Genomic DNA, 13586 nt, shown 5'->3' with positions numbered 1-13586 from the left:
ACCCAAAATGTTTCAGTGAACATTCTTACACATGAATATCGGTGCATTTTAAGAGTACATCCAAGTGCTAAATTCCTGGTAAGGATATTACCAAGACAAAGGGCATGCATATTTTTAAAAAGTATAATAGGTATGGCCAACTTTGTCTCCAGAAAAATTGGACCAACTCTGACAGGGTGCTCTTTTTCTACACATAACTCATGGGGGCTGCCCAAAACAGAGGCATGCTAAACTAAAAAATCTTGAGTAGAAACAGGTACTTGCTACCAGTTCCTTTGCACGTGGCTGTGATGGATCTCCCATCCACGGGCCAGTCTTTCTGATCTGGGAACCCGTCTGCCATAGTTTATTCTAAGTGTGAAAATACTTGCAGATTATATATCTGGAAAAGGACTTGTATTCAGAATATACATAAAGAACTCCTACACTCAATATTAAAAAGACAAATAATCCAATTAAGATGTGGGCAAGGGACGTGAATAGATTTTTGTCCAAGGTATATATGCAAATGGCCAGTAAGCAACTGAAAAAAATGTTCAACATCTTTGGTCATCAGGGAAATGCAAACACAAACCACAGTGAGATACTTGTTCATACCAACTAGGTAAGCTCAAATCAAAAAGTCTGATAATAACACATGTTGATGAGGAGGTGGAGAAATTGGAACCCAGATACACTGCTGGTGGGAATGGAAATGGTGCAACAGCTTTGGAGAATATTGTCAGTTCCTCAAAGGGTTAAGCATAGTAACCCTATGATCCTATGACCCAGCAATTCCTCTTCTAGGTATTTATGCAAGAGGCATGAACAAATGTGTCTGAGCAGGAACTTGTATGTGGATGTTTATGGCAACATGATTTATAACAGTCAAAAGATGGAAACAATCCCAAAGTTCATCAGCTGATGAATGAATTAACAAAATGTAGTCTATCCACATGCTTTCTCCATAAAAAGTAATGAGGTACTGCTACATGCTACAACATGGATGAACCTAGGAAATCTTAAGCTAAGTGAAAGAATCCAGTCATAAAAGACTGCATATTACACGATTGAATTTCTATGAAAATCCAGAACTGGGAAATGGATAGAGACAGATTTGTTTAGAGCTGGGAAAGGGCGGATGAGGATGTAGGGCTGTAATAGCTAAAAAGTATGTTTCCTTTTGAGTGATGAGATGCTCTAACATTGACTGTGGTGTTGGTTGCACCTCTTTTCACAGATGCGAATATACTAAAAACCAATGAATTGTACATTTTAAATGGGTCAATTGTATAGTAGGAGAATTATATCTCAATAAAGCTCCTAAAAAAGAAAAGAAAAGGGACAGCTGTTTGCTCTAGCCTTTCCTAATTTTCTTATTAGGTCTGTTCTTTCTGTTTGGAAAGTAATCACCTTTTATTTTTTGTGCTTTCGGATGTATATTTTAAAGGGATGAGATTCTTATTCCTTCTGAGCAATATAAAGCAAAACAGGATATTAGAGGTGAACAGTTAACATAGCTCTTCACTCACAGAATCTTGGGTTTTCCCAGAGGATTGTTTTGATGACATTTATTTTCCATCCTTGAGCTCTTCTGAGAAATACTGCAATCTTAGGAATTTGTAGCAATGGAGTTTTGGTTTGAAACTACCCTCGTAGCAGCTGCCTTGTGCTTTGCACTCAGGAGGGTACCGTTTATGAAATGGCAAATGCAGGGAGGTATCAGGCTGGCTTCTTTGCAATTATCTTCTCTCCAGGACCTTGAACCCTTTATGTCTTAGCGACTCTGAACTTCAATTTTGTCTCCCCAACTTTTCGAGGTGCTAAGAACGCTGTTAGCCTTCCTGCCCTTTGCAACTGCTTTCAGGACAGCTTTTCAATCTCTTGGTCTGTTGCTTATTAATTGGCAAAAATTTAAAGCAGAAATTTAGGAAAGGACATTGGGGTTTTCTTCCCACATCTGTTGCCTGAGTCCTGAAGGTCTTGGTATCTCTTGATGCTGTCAAACAGATGAAAAAAATAGAATCCAGATTTTCTAGTAGTTCTTGGCCAGAAGAAGTTATCTATTCTATAAGCTGCTATGAGCTATTCTACAAGAAGACCCTTTTATTTTGAAAACAAAAATTCAGTATTTATTTTGAAAGAGTTCATTTAAATGTATAAATGTCAATTGGGGGGAAGATTGATAACTTCCTGGGCAGGCACACAATCTGGATAAACACTAATGAGTCCACTCTTTGTTTACACTTTAGTAACATTTTTTGTTTTCATTATGTAGGTCCTCTGTTTCTAGGCATTTACATGCTTTATGGCTTTTGTGAATTTCTTTTATTGTATGGTGTTTTATTGCTAGTTATTGTGGGCATGTTGGAAACATTGATTTTTCTCAAGTTTTATACTTGTTTCTTTTACTGAATTGCCTCATTATTTTCAATATTTCTCTAGTTGGTTATCTTGGCTTTTCACATAGATAATCACAGCATAGCAAGAACAGAAAAAAAGAGGGATAATGTGCCTTTTCTTCCTTTTCCGTATTTATAGTTCTTAATTCTTAAAATTTTATTAATTTTCTAAAACTTCTAGAACATGCCAAATAATAGCTGTGAGAGTAGACATCATTCCATTTTTTTCCTGAATTTAATAGGAATGCTAGTGCTTATAATTATTTAACAATAATTTATTTCAGTAAGTACATAATTCTGATTTCCAACTTAATAAGAATTTTAACCAAGAATTTATATTAAATGTTACCAATTTTTTTCAATCTTTATCAAAAAGACTTTATTTTTTTATACCTTTAAAAAAGAAAGGTGAATCCTATCAATAGTTTTCTTGATATTGACTCATTGATTTTGTTAATGGAATAAGGTCCACTTTTTGGAAAGCAGCATTCTTTTGACATACGGTTGGGTTATTCTTGCTAGTATTTTATTAAGGCATTTTTAGTGTTTATATTTGTAAATGAGATTGATTTTGAGGGATGTGTGTGTGTGTTGAAGATGGAAGTGTGGAATGAACTCCATCCGTATTAGTACAGAGAAAACATCAGCTTGTTTTGTTGGGGGACTGTATGGGGACACTCATTTTCTATACATTTGGCAGTTTTCAAGTCATGTGCACTTCTGTGCAATGACTGCTGAGAATTGTAAGACAATTCACAATCGATTGACCTATTGATTTGACACAATTGATCGTGATGTTTAGACTCTAACATTCACAGTCTAATCAGTGGACTCTAAAACTTAACTCTACACATTGAGAATTTCCAGTGGATCGTCTCTGGGATTGATATTGATCCTTTTCTTCTTGGAATTCCAGATGGAGCCAAGAAGAAGGGAAACATAAGATTTTAAAATGCCCAAGCTTTATTACTGCACTCGGATTTAGAATATAAAATCTCCAATGGGCTGATCCATATGGGGCAGACATGGAGGTTTAAGATTTGGAGAGGCACGGGGCCACCTTGAGGCTCCTACACTGTTTATCAGGACCTAAATCTCTGAGAAATATACGGTGAGTCCACATCTCTGAAGGATTGCAGACAAGAAACATTTCCTAATTGAGTGAAAAAGCATTCCCTTAACTCTTTGTGCTCCTTTGGTTTCCATTAGGTATTTCCCAGGAAAATTTTATTGCTTTGCCAAATTAAGAAGAACAACAAGAAAACTATCCTCTAAGAGCCCTTCCCTATATTCGCAGTATTCATCCTAAAGGAGATGAATATTCTTTTACTTTACTAAATCAGTGACTCAGCTTCAAAAGTACTGGAAAGGCTTTCATTACCCACGTAGACAGGGGATGTCAGTCTTGAAAGTTTAAATTATGGGTGCTTTTCTCATGCCACTCCCAAGTAGGTAATTCAAAGAGTCAGTTACAATGTATGGGTTTCAAAGTAGATTTTCACAGAGGGAGCCCCTGCTTGGGTAATAGAATGTTCCTTTTACCTCCGTTAAAACTAACAAACTAAAGATTTTGAATAGAATTCATTTGCATAATTTTTCCACCTCGAGCTCTATTTGCAGTCAAATGCTCTACCACTGAGCTATACCTCCACACCACTCCAGCTGTATTTGTGTACTAAGCACAAGAATTTTTTTGGCAGAAATGAACCAAAGGACCGTTTCTATTATGGCTGAGTAATATTCCATTGCATATATGTGCCACATCTTCTTTACCCATTCATCTGTCGATGGACACTTAGGTTGCTTCCATGTCCTGGCTATTGTAAATAGTGCTGCAATGAACATTGTGGTACATGTCCCTTTGTTTTTTTAACATCTTTATTGGAGTATAATTGCTTTACAATGGTGTGTTAGTTTCTGCTTTATAACAAAGTGAATCAGCTATACATATACATATGTTGCCATATCTCTTCCCTCTTGCATCTCCCTCCCTCCCACTCTCCCTATCCCATCCCTCTAGGTGGTCACAAAGCACCGAGCTGATCTGCTTGTGCTATGCGGCTGCTTCCCACTAGCTATCTGTTTTACGTTTGGTAGTATATATATGTCCATGCCACTCTCTCACTTTGTCCCAGCTTACCCTTCCCCCTCCCCATATGCTCAAGTCCATTCTCTAGTAGGTCTGTGTCTTTATTCCCGTCTTACCCCTAGGTTCTTCATGACATTACTTTTTTTCTTAGATTCCATATATATGTGTTAGCATACGGTATTCGTCTTTCTCTTTCTGACTTACTTCACTCCGTATGACAGACTCTAGGTCCATCCACCTCACTACAAATAACTCAATTTCGTTTATTTTTATGGCTGAGTAATATTCCATTGTATATATGTGCCGCATCTTCTATATCCATTCACCCGATGATGGACACTTAGGTTGTTTCCAGTGTTTTTGAGTATATACCCAAAAACTATATATATAGGGTGTTTTTTTTTTTAGCATTTTGAAAGGATTTTTAGTATTAAAAGATGCATATATGACTTTTTTACTGGTATCAACTGATATTGACATTTCACTAGTTGGGGTACAGAACTCAGCACAAGACAGCTATATGAGAAACAAAACAAAAGAAATATAAACGTCTAGAATCTTAGAGAGACTACAGACTAATGAAGCGGGTTAGACAGATGTATACCCAGAATCTTGGTGGCGTGCTTACAATTTGACCTAAGCTCAAAACAATATGGGAACATCCCAAAGTGAGAAATAATGGTGTCACCTACCACTTATTAAGTGCTTTACTGGGCGTGAACTGGAGCGTTTCCACGCATTGCTTCTTTGATGACGCATGGAAAATGCATATGAAAATCTGAACTTACAAGATAGATCAATTAAAGGGTGACTATTTGCATTATAAAAGAATTCTTTGTGGTGCAAAAGTATTAGCATAGGGTTCCTTTAAATAGCATCTCCCCTGTGTATTAACGTGTTTATTTATAGATCATTAACTACTTGACAGAGATGCCGCAGGGCAGAGCAGCTCACAGACAACTGGTCAGGTGGCCCTACCGGTGGAAGGTCAATTAAATTTGAAGACAAAGTGTCTTTGAAATGATACACAAAGTTAATGGGGAAAGGGGATTCATTTGCCCAAATTTGTTTTATCTCAGTGGGGAGCCCATACATTGGGTGAACCGCACACCTATGTGCTCTCATTCATGCTTTATCCAGGCAGATGTGTTCTCCACTCTGTGTGGCTAAGGTCTGACATGTTCAGGGTCATAGCGATGTTTGGCCTCCTTTTGGTTGCACTTTAATTAAGAGGTAAAATGATTAAAGTGGCAGATGTTTCTAGCCTGAGGACCTGGGCCCCATTACATCAAGCAGATGGTCCCAAGGAGGAGAGCATCCTTTAATGAAGAAACATTTGCAATTCATGAGCGTTCATGATGTCCATTTCTCTCACTCTCCAATGTTCTGCTTGTCAGGGGTCCCATTGTGTGGCCAGGGACCATGATGAATTAGGCAAACCCCTTCTGGTTTGAGACAGTGTCTTGCGCTGATGAAAATTAAAAGTATTATCACCCAGAAGATCAGAGCGGGGAGTTCTCCTGCCCTCCCTCTTATCTGCCTGGTGATCTGGCTGAGAGTCATCACCTACGTCACAGGCTCTATCAAGGTATGAATTGGCTTTAAGGACGCAGAGCTGTGAAAGAACTCACTTGCTTCTCCATTCGATTCCTGAAATTTTCACTTTGGGATTGACCCCGGTTGATCTGAGGCTCCTTTTGATTCTTTGCCTGGAGGACTGGCAGGCAGAGGCTCAGGAAAAACTGTCATTTGCAGGCAAAATATTTTGGCTTGATAACAGAAAACATGGATTCTGCTTTTGATGCCCAGTGTGACCTGGGGCAAATCACACACACACACACAACCAGATAAACTTAACCGAAATAAGGGAAAACAAATACACAACAGTAGAAGTGAGACGGGGAAGGTGACCATAGATTCCAAGTGGATTAAAACAATAAAAAGATGATTCTGGAAACAGTTCCATGTGAATACATTTCAAATTGTTACGGAAATGGATGCTTTTCTAGGAATTTCGAAACTTGACGCAAGGAAGAAACCTAAATAAAGCAATCACCGTGAGAAAATTTTTAAACATTTGTTAAAGGACTATCCCATCCCAAAAATACGAGGCCAAGAGGGCACTAAAAAGCAGCTTTTTGACCTTCAAAGACTAGAAAATTCTTGCACTATTTAATGTGTTCCAGAGCATAGATAAAAATAGAAGGTTTTCCAGTTAGTTTTACTAAGTTAGCCTAACCACACGTATCAATCAGCTTTCCAGCAGGAAACAGATATCACACTCACATTGACTAATTTGAAGAGAGCTCAGTTAAGGTGTGGGAAGGATGCGGAAGTGCCAGATGGTAGTGTAGTCCTGTTCACCACCCTTGGCTTGAAGGGGCGGGGAGAAGGTCTTATCAGAACCTCCTAGGAGGGCCTGGCAGCAGTTGTGATCTTTGCTCCTTGGACCCAGTCAGCTCCCCGTGAACTTGCAGGGAAGGCCTGGGAGAATAGATGCCCTCACCCCCTTCTTCTCCCAACCCTCCAATTTCCTTCCTGGTTCCTCATTGGCCAAGCCCAACTGGAAGCCATAGGTCAGTGGAGTCCATTGATGTGGTCCCTGTGGGTCAGCCTCCTAGGGCAGAGAGCAGGTGGAGGAAGGTGGAGGTGGCCCTAGAGGGGCCAACGGAAGTCCTGTCACACACCATCGTACTTCAATACCTTGAGGGCAACCTGAAAAGCATTGCACAAAGAACACAAGTGGAGAACAACCTAGCCTGTAAATAGAGATGCAAAAATATTGAAATGAAATATGAGCAAATTGAATTCAGAACTTTATAATGATACTATTAGCAAATAATGCTTTAGAGTTGGGTTGGCTGTTATTCTAATTTCATATATGTATATTTTTCGAACACTTTGTTTCTGCTTCTTCATGTTTCAAGGAAAATCCCCACTCTTTCCTTCCTCATTCTCTCCTTCCCAAGGGAGGAGAAATGACTTACTTAATTGATGAGTGTTGAAGAGGGCACTGGGCCTGATGAGTCTCTTTTTGGAATGAGCTTCTCCATGGAATGTAAGCCTCCTCTGCTTCTCCATGGAGTAGCATTACAGGGAAGACCTCTGGGCTTTAAGCTGGGCCAGTGACCGGGGGGAAATTTACTGAATTCAAAGGCAAAAAATTAGCAAGACCATTTAGCTGTGCATCTAGACCGTGTCATCCAATCCAGTTTTTTATCAGTAATCAAGATAACATTTATTTCCATCTGATTCCTCTATCTTTTTATTCATTCTGCACTTTGGAGGAGAATGAACAGTGTTAATTTAGTGGCCTTTAAAAAGTGCTAACATCAAGGATGTGGAGAAAAGGGAACCTTCCTACACTGTTGATGGGAATGGAAGTTCATGCAGCCATGATAGAAAACAGTATGGAGGTTCCTTAAAAAATTAAAAATTGAACTACCATGTGATCCAGCATTCCCACTTCTGAGTGTATATCTGAAGGAAATGAAAGCATTGTCTTGAAGAGATATTTGCAGACTCATGTTCATTGCAGCATCAGTCAAAACAGTGAAGACATGGAAACAACGTAAGTGTCTGTCAACTGATGAATGCATATATAAGATGTGGTCTGTATATACGAAATGGAATAGTATTCAGCCATGAGAAAGAAGGAAATCCTGACATTTGCAACAACATGGATGGACCTTGAAGGCATTATGCTCAGTGAGATAAGTCTTTAAACAAATACTATATGTTCTCACTTATATGTGGAAACTTAAAAAAAAAAAACTGAACTTGTAACAAGAGACTAGATTGCTGGTTCCCAGGGGCTGGGGGTGGAGGATTTTGGGAGATGTTATTTAAGGGTACAAATTGCAACTGGTAGATAAATAAGTTTTGGAGATATAATGCACAACATAGTGATGATAGTAAAAAATACTGCATTATAAACTTCAAAGTTGCTAAGAGACTAGATCTGAACTGTTCTCAACACAAAAAAGAAATGGTAGTTATATGACATGATAAGGGTGTTAGCTAATGTTGCTGTAGTGTTCATGTAACAAAATATAAATGCATCAAACTTACACAATACTATGTGTCGATTATATCTCAGTTAAAAAAGTTTTTAAAAAGTAAAAAAAATGCCAACACCATTTACCTCTAATCCTTCTTTCTGTAGACACTGCTCTGTCATCACCACCAAGCAGTCATATAGCCAGTGGGACTCTCTATAAATCGCCCTCTGGGCAGGGAAGAATCAGAGAGAGGAACAAAAAAAATTCATTGCCTTTTGAGCTCTGAAGCAGACCTTTAGAAATCTGTAGCCCAAATACAGAATTAAAAGCCACCGCTCTTCTGTGAGTAGAGAGAGTAAAGCTTTGATTTTTCAGAAACTTGGCTCTAAGCGGAAGAATCAGACGTGAGGTATATATCATCTCTCAGAGCACGAGAAGAGTTGGAGCTGAAGTAAGACTCTCTCCCCTGCCAGGACAAGGAGAGATCTCAACCATCTGCAAGAAAGGAAGAGTGAGAGGGTACTCGAGGTTGGAAGTGATGGTCAGGGATGGAAATTTTTACAGAGGAGCTGAAGGAGGGTCCCAGAGCAGAAGAGGCCTTTTCCAGCCCAAAGTGGAGTCACTGATGCTGAGCCCCATGTCATAAAACCAAGACTTAATTACAGTTTCAGCCTCTCCCAGAAATGGAATCTTAAACCAGGGAATCGGGAATCCCCAGATCAGCACCAGTGAGGTCACCTGCCTGGTGGACCCCTGCATCCCCTAAAGGGAAGTGACCTTGCAGTAACCAACCTGCTTTTTGCCGAGTATAACTTCCTGTTCCTACTCCTTCTGCCTGTAAAAGTCTTTGACTTTGTACAGTTCCTCGGAGCTCCTTTCTCTCTGCTAGATTGGATGATGACCAATTTATGAATCATTAAGTAAAGCCAATAAGATCTTTAAAATTTACTCAGTTAAATTTTATTTTTTAACAGGTCTAAGTCCAAACGAAACACAACAAAACATGCCCGTATTGAGTCCAGTGGTTGAAGTTGACATGGAGCCATACGGTCTAGGAGGTGGCCTTGGGGTAGGAGGAGGGATAGATGAAAAGTTTGGGATTAACAGATACACACTACTATATATAAAATAGATAACCAACAAGGACATGCTCTACAGAACAGGGAACTATACCCAATATCTTGTAATAATCTATAGTGGACGAGAATGTGAAAAAAGGATATATGTATATATATATATATATAATCTATATATATATTATATATATATATATATATATGTATAAGTGAATCACTTTGCTGTTCACCTGAAACTAACACAACATTGTAAATCAACCATATTTCACTAAAAATAAAAAAAAGAAGGTGGCCTTGCAGATTCCTGGGCTCTTTTGGGGAAAGCAGGCAGAATTCCCTGCCCCAGCCCGCTGGTGGAAGGCCAGACATCTGTTAGAACAAGTGGTCTCTAGAACACACTTTGCGATTTGCCGTTGTGCTTAGCTCCTGGATCTGAGGCCAGGAGCTTGAATTTGGGCAGAAGAGCACACCTGACACCTTTGGGCAGAGAAGCTTTAAGCTGCCTGCACTTTCTCCTTCCTGGGGACCGAGTGGATTGTGTCAGCACCTGCCAGAGACCAGAGACTGTTGTTTTCTGATAACCTGACTGTATTTCTCAGAGGTCTTCCTGCCTCAGGAAGCTTCACAGTGTTGTGATGCAAGAAATAAATGTCTTGGCTGTTCCTAAAGGGGCTCCCACGACCAGATGAAGACAGGAAAGGGGTGATGGTAAGAGTGCAGATGCACAAAACGACTAAAGCTTTCAAAGTACTTGCTCACAGCAGCGTTGAATTGGAGTCACTTAGAGCCGAGAAAAGTGGCATCCCAGAAGTTTAAAATGTTTACCCAAGAACACAGAGCCATGGGGTGGCAGAGAGGGCGTTCAGACCCAGGGTTTAAGCTTCTGGCTGGTCCCAGTCCTCGGTTGCTCCATCTCACTGGGCTGCAGTGATGGCTTGGGTCGTGATGAATGTCAATGAACTTTTAATGAGGTCTTAATCAACTGCTTCATTACTGGGACTCTCGGGGAGCCCAGCCATGGTCCTTTGGAGACAAAGGCTGGTATTCAAGCCAAAAGGACTTGAGATTGCTCACAGGTCCTGCTCCCTTTCAAGGACAGCGCTGTCCGCCTTTTCACCCCATTACTTCCACCGCCAGGAGGACCTTGAACCAAACAAAAGGAAACCCTCAGATCTACTTTGCATTAGCTCTGGACCGCCCTTGGCCTCAGTGCTAATGAAGGAACTCAATAAATTCCCTCCGAAAAGTTGCATTTTATTTGCATATGTTTAGCTGCCCCCAGTATCCCTAATTCCTAAGACTGATGTGACCCTCAGAAAACCACAGGAAGCCACATTTTTCCCCCCTCCCCTCCCCAGCTAACCTGTCTTGCTTATTGAGGCCCATCTAACAACAAAGTTTAGCCCCTGGCAGATTTTCCACACAACAGAAAGGCAGAGATTCATACGCCTTCATTTTGAGCTGCTAACGTAGCTTGAAATTCCCAGCTTGACCTCATTTCTTACTGTCTTTTCTCCTTCAAAGATCCAAATGTGGATACGCTCACAACTCGAGAGAACTACTGCTGGTTGAAGGATCGTTCTCGATAAGCTCTTGGTTTTCAAGCGTTTTACCAAATAATGTGGATCTGTCATGAGCATTTTGTCTGGGTGCCGAGATCAGACTTGAGGAAATTGTCATAGACTTTTTGTGTATTTTACAGTCATCCTCATCAGATGCCTTGAACATGGAGCCCTGAAAACGGCCAACTTTTAAAATTCAAATATTGATTCAGTACATCATGCTCACACAGAAGGAGCTGGGCATCCTGCTATTTCACTCTCTGAAGATTTTGTGAGCAGTAACGTCCGTAAGAGGATGGCCATTGTAGGTAGCACGAGTGGGATTACAAATACCTGCTATTGGAAGGATAGCAGAAATCAGATTGTAATAATAATAATAATAACAACAACAGGGCTTCCCTGGTGGCGCCGTGGTTGAGAGCCCGCCTGCTGATGCAGGGGACGCGGGTTCGTGCCCCGGTCCGGGAAGATCCCACATGCCGCGGAGCGGCTGGGCCCGTGGGCCGTGGCCGCTGAGCCTGCGCGTCCGGAGCCTGTGCTCCACAACGGGAGAGGCCACAACAGTGAGGGGCCCGCGTACCGCAAAAAAAAAACACAAAAAAACAACAATAACACTAATAATAATAATGGTTCCAGTGCATTTTCTTTCCTGTTTCACTTCTATTAACATTAGACACACAATTCAGCTTCAGCCAGAAAATGGCACAAAGGAAGGATCACTATAAAAGCCCACTCTGGTTGTCAGGTCCTTCACCCCTTTCCCCATCTTCCTTCTTATGACCACCTCAAACCCAGGAGGAGGGAAATGTTAAAAAACAAAATTCAACTGAGTTAGTTTTGAAGATCTCATTGACTTTATTCAACAGTTAACGAATCAGGCACCATTCAACCTGGCAGATAGAAAGGAGCTCCGAGGACCCGTACGAAATACACGATCGCTGAAAGCTCTCTCTCGAGAGCCAAGTTGATCCAGTGCCTCAATGTTTTGGTCCCCAAATGCAAAGTTACATCAGTCATTTGCATAGTGAGACACATCCTCCATACCAATGAATTTGAAATTTCAAAGCAAATTTTAACTGTACATTATTTATATATTTCACCTCTTCCTATATTAGTGATTGTATTTTTGTCTATTCTGTTAAAAACAAGACAACAGGCCCAAAATGGAGTCACTTATGTTAAATCCCATGTCACCCAACCAAGACTTAATTAGAGACAACAAGTGGCTTTATTACTTTATAAAAATGTTTTTAAATTTAAAAACTTTGTAACAATAGGTGTCTATTTTCACAGCAAGTTTGTAATAGATTCATTCCTGTAATTAGCATTTAATTAGTCTTAGGTATAAGGCACAGAGACATGGAAAAGACACCCTTTATCCTGAAGGAACTCTCAAACTTATGGGGAGACCTATAGTTCATTGTCAACCATTTCTATTATGTACTTGTGTATTATGCAATTTTATAAAGCTATAATGTAATGCATTATTCATTCGTCAAACACTAGGGAGCCCTCTATGTTCATGTATAGTATATAGATGCACACACAATAGAATTCATTCATCAGGAAAGTTTGGGAGGCCTCTCACAGAGGGGAACATTGATGATCTCTGTTTTGAGATAGACATTCTGTCTACAGGTACATTCAGAGCAGTACAGGGCGTGCGGAAGCCAACTCAGCTGCTGAAGCAGCTTCTGGAAGATTCAGGGGCAGGTGGGCTGCAGTCCCCTGGGAGTGACAGGGGAGGGACCTGGGCTGAGCTGCCAATCAGGGGATTCCCTAGAGGTCCGATCTTCCCTTTACATGTTCAGGTGAATGTGAAAACCTTATTTCTTCCTTAAGGAAGAGACAGGAGAAACTGCTCAGTGAGGTGTGGAGAACGCTGACCTGCGTGCGGCCAGTAATGACAAGGAATCATAAAGAATCACTTGGGGTCATCCTTAGCAGAGAACCAGCTGAGAGATTTCAAACCCAGGAGAAATCTGTGAAAGGTCCAGAGCTGAAGACAAAAGCAAAAAAAGGGGGTATTCAGGCTAGAAAGTCCAACATCTCTCAGAGCAGCAGTGACCACATCCCACTGTCCCCCAACCTCCATACCTGTGTCAGCTACAAATCGACACTTGCCACTGGCACTTGCCATCTACCTTTACAAGGGTTAAATCATGTGCTCTGCAGCTGCTGGCTTTCAACACCCCCTCCCCCCCCCCCCCCCCGCCCCCGCCCCGAAAGGAGCTCAGGGTGGAGATCAGGAACGAGGCCTCTGTGCTCTGGGAAGAACTGGCAGAACAGGTCTTCAGAGAGTTAAATATTTTCAGGAGCCGATTTTATGAGCCCAGTTCTTGTATTTCCTCTTATCTAGAAAAGCACTAAAATCCTTCATGGTGACGACTGCTCCTTGTAACTAGCAGAAACCTGCTGCAAAATAATATGTGCTCGATTGCATGTACTCCCCCCCTTTGCCCAAATCACATATATCC

The sequence above is a fragment of the Mesoplodon bidens genome (genome assembly GCF_964165515.1).
Source record: "Mesoplodon bidens genome assembly, chromosome: 19".
Taxonomy (NCBI): Eukaryota; Metazoa; Chordata; class Mammalia; order Artiodactyla; family Ziphiidae; genus Mesoplodon; species Mesoplodon bidens.
This window is presented reverse-complemented; position numbering follows the sequence as displayed.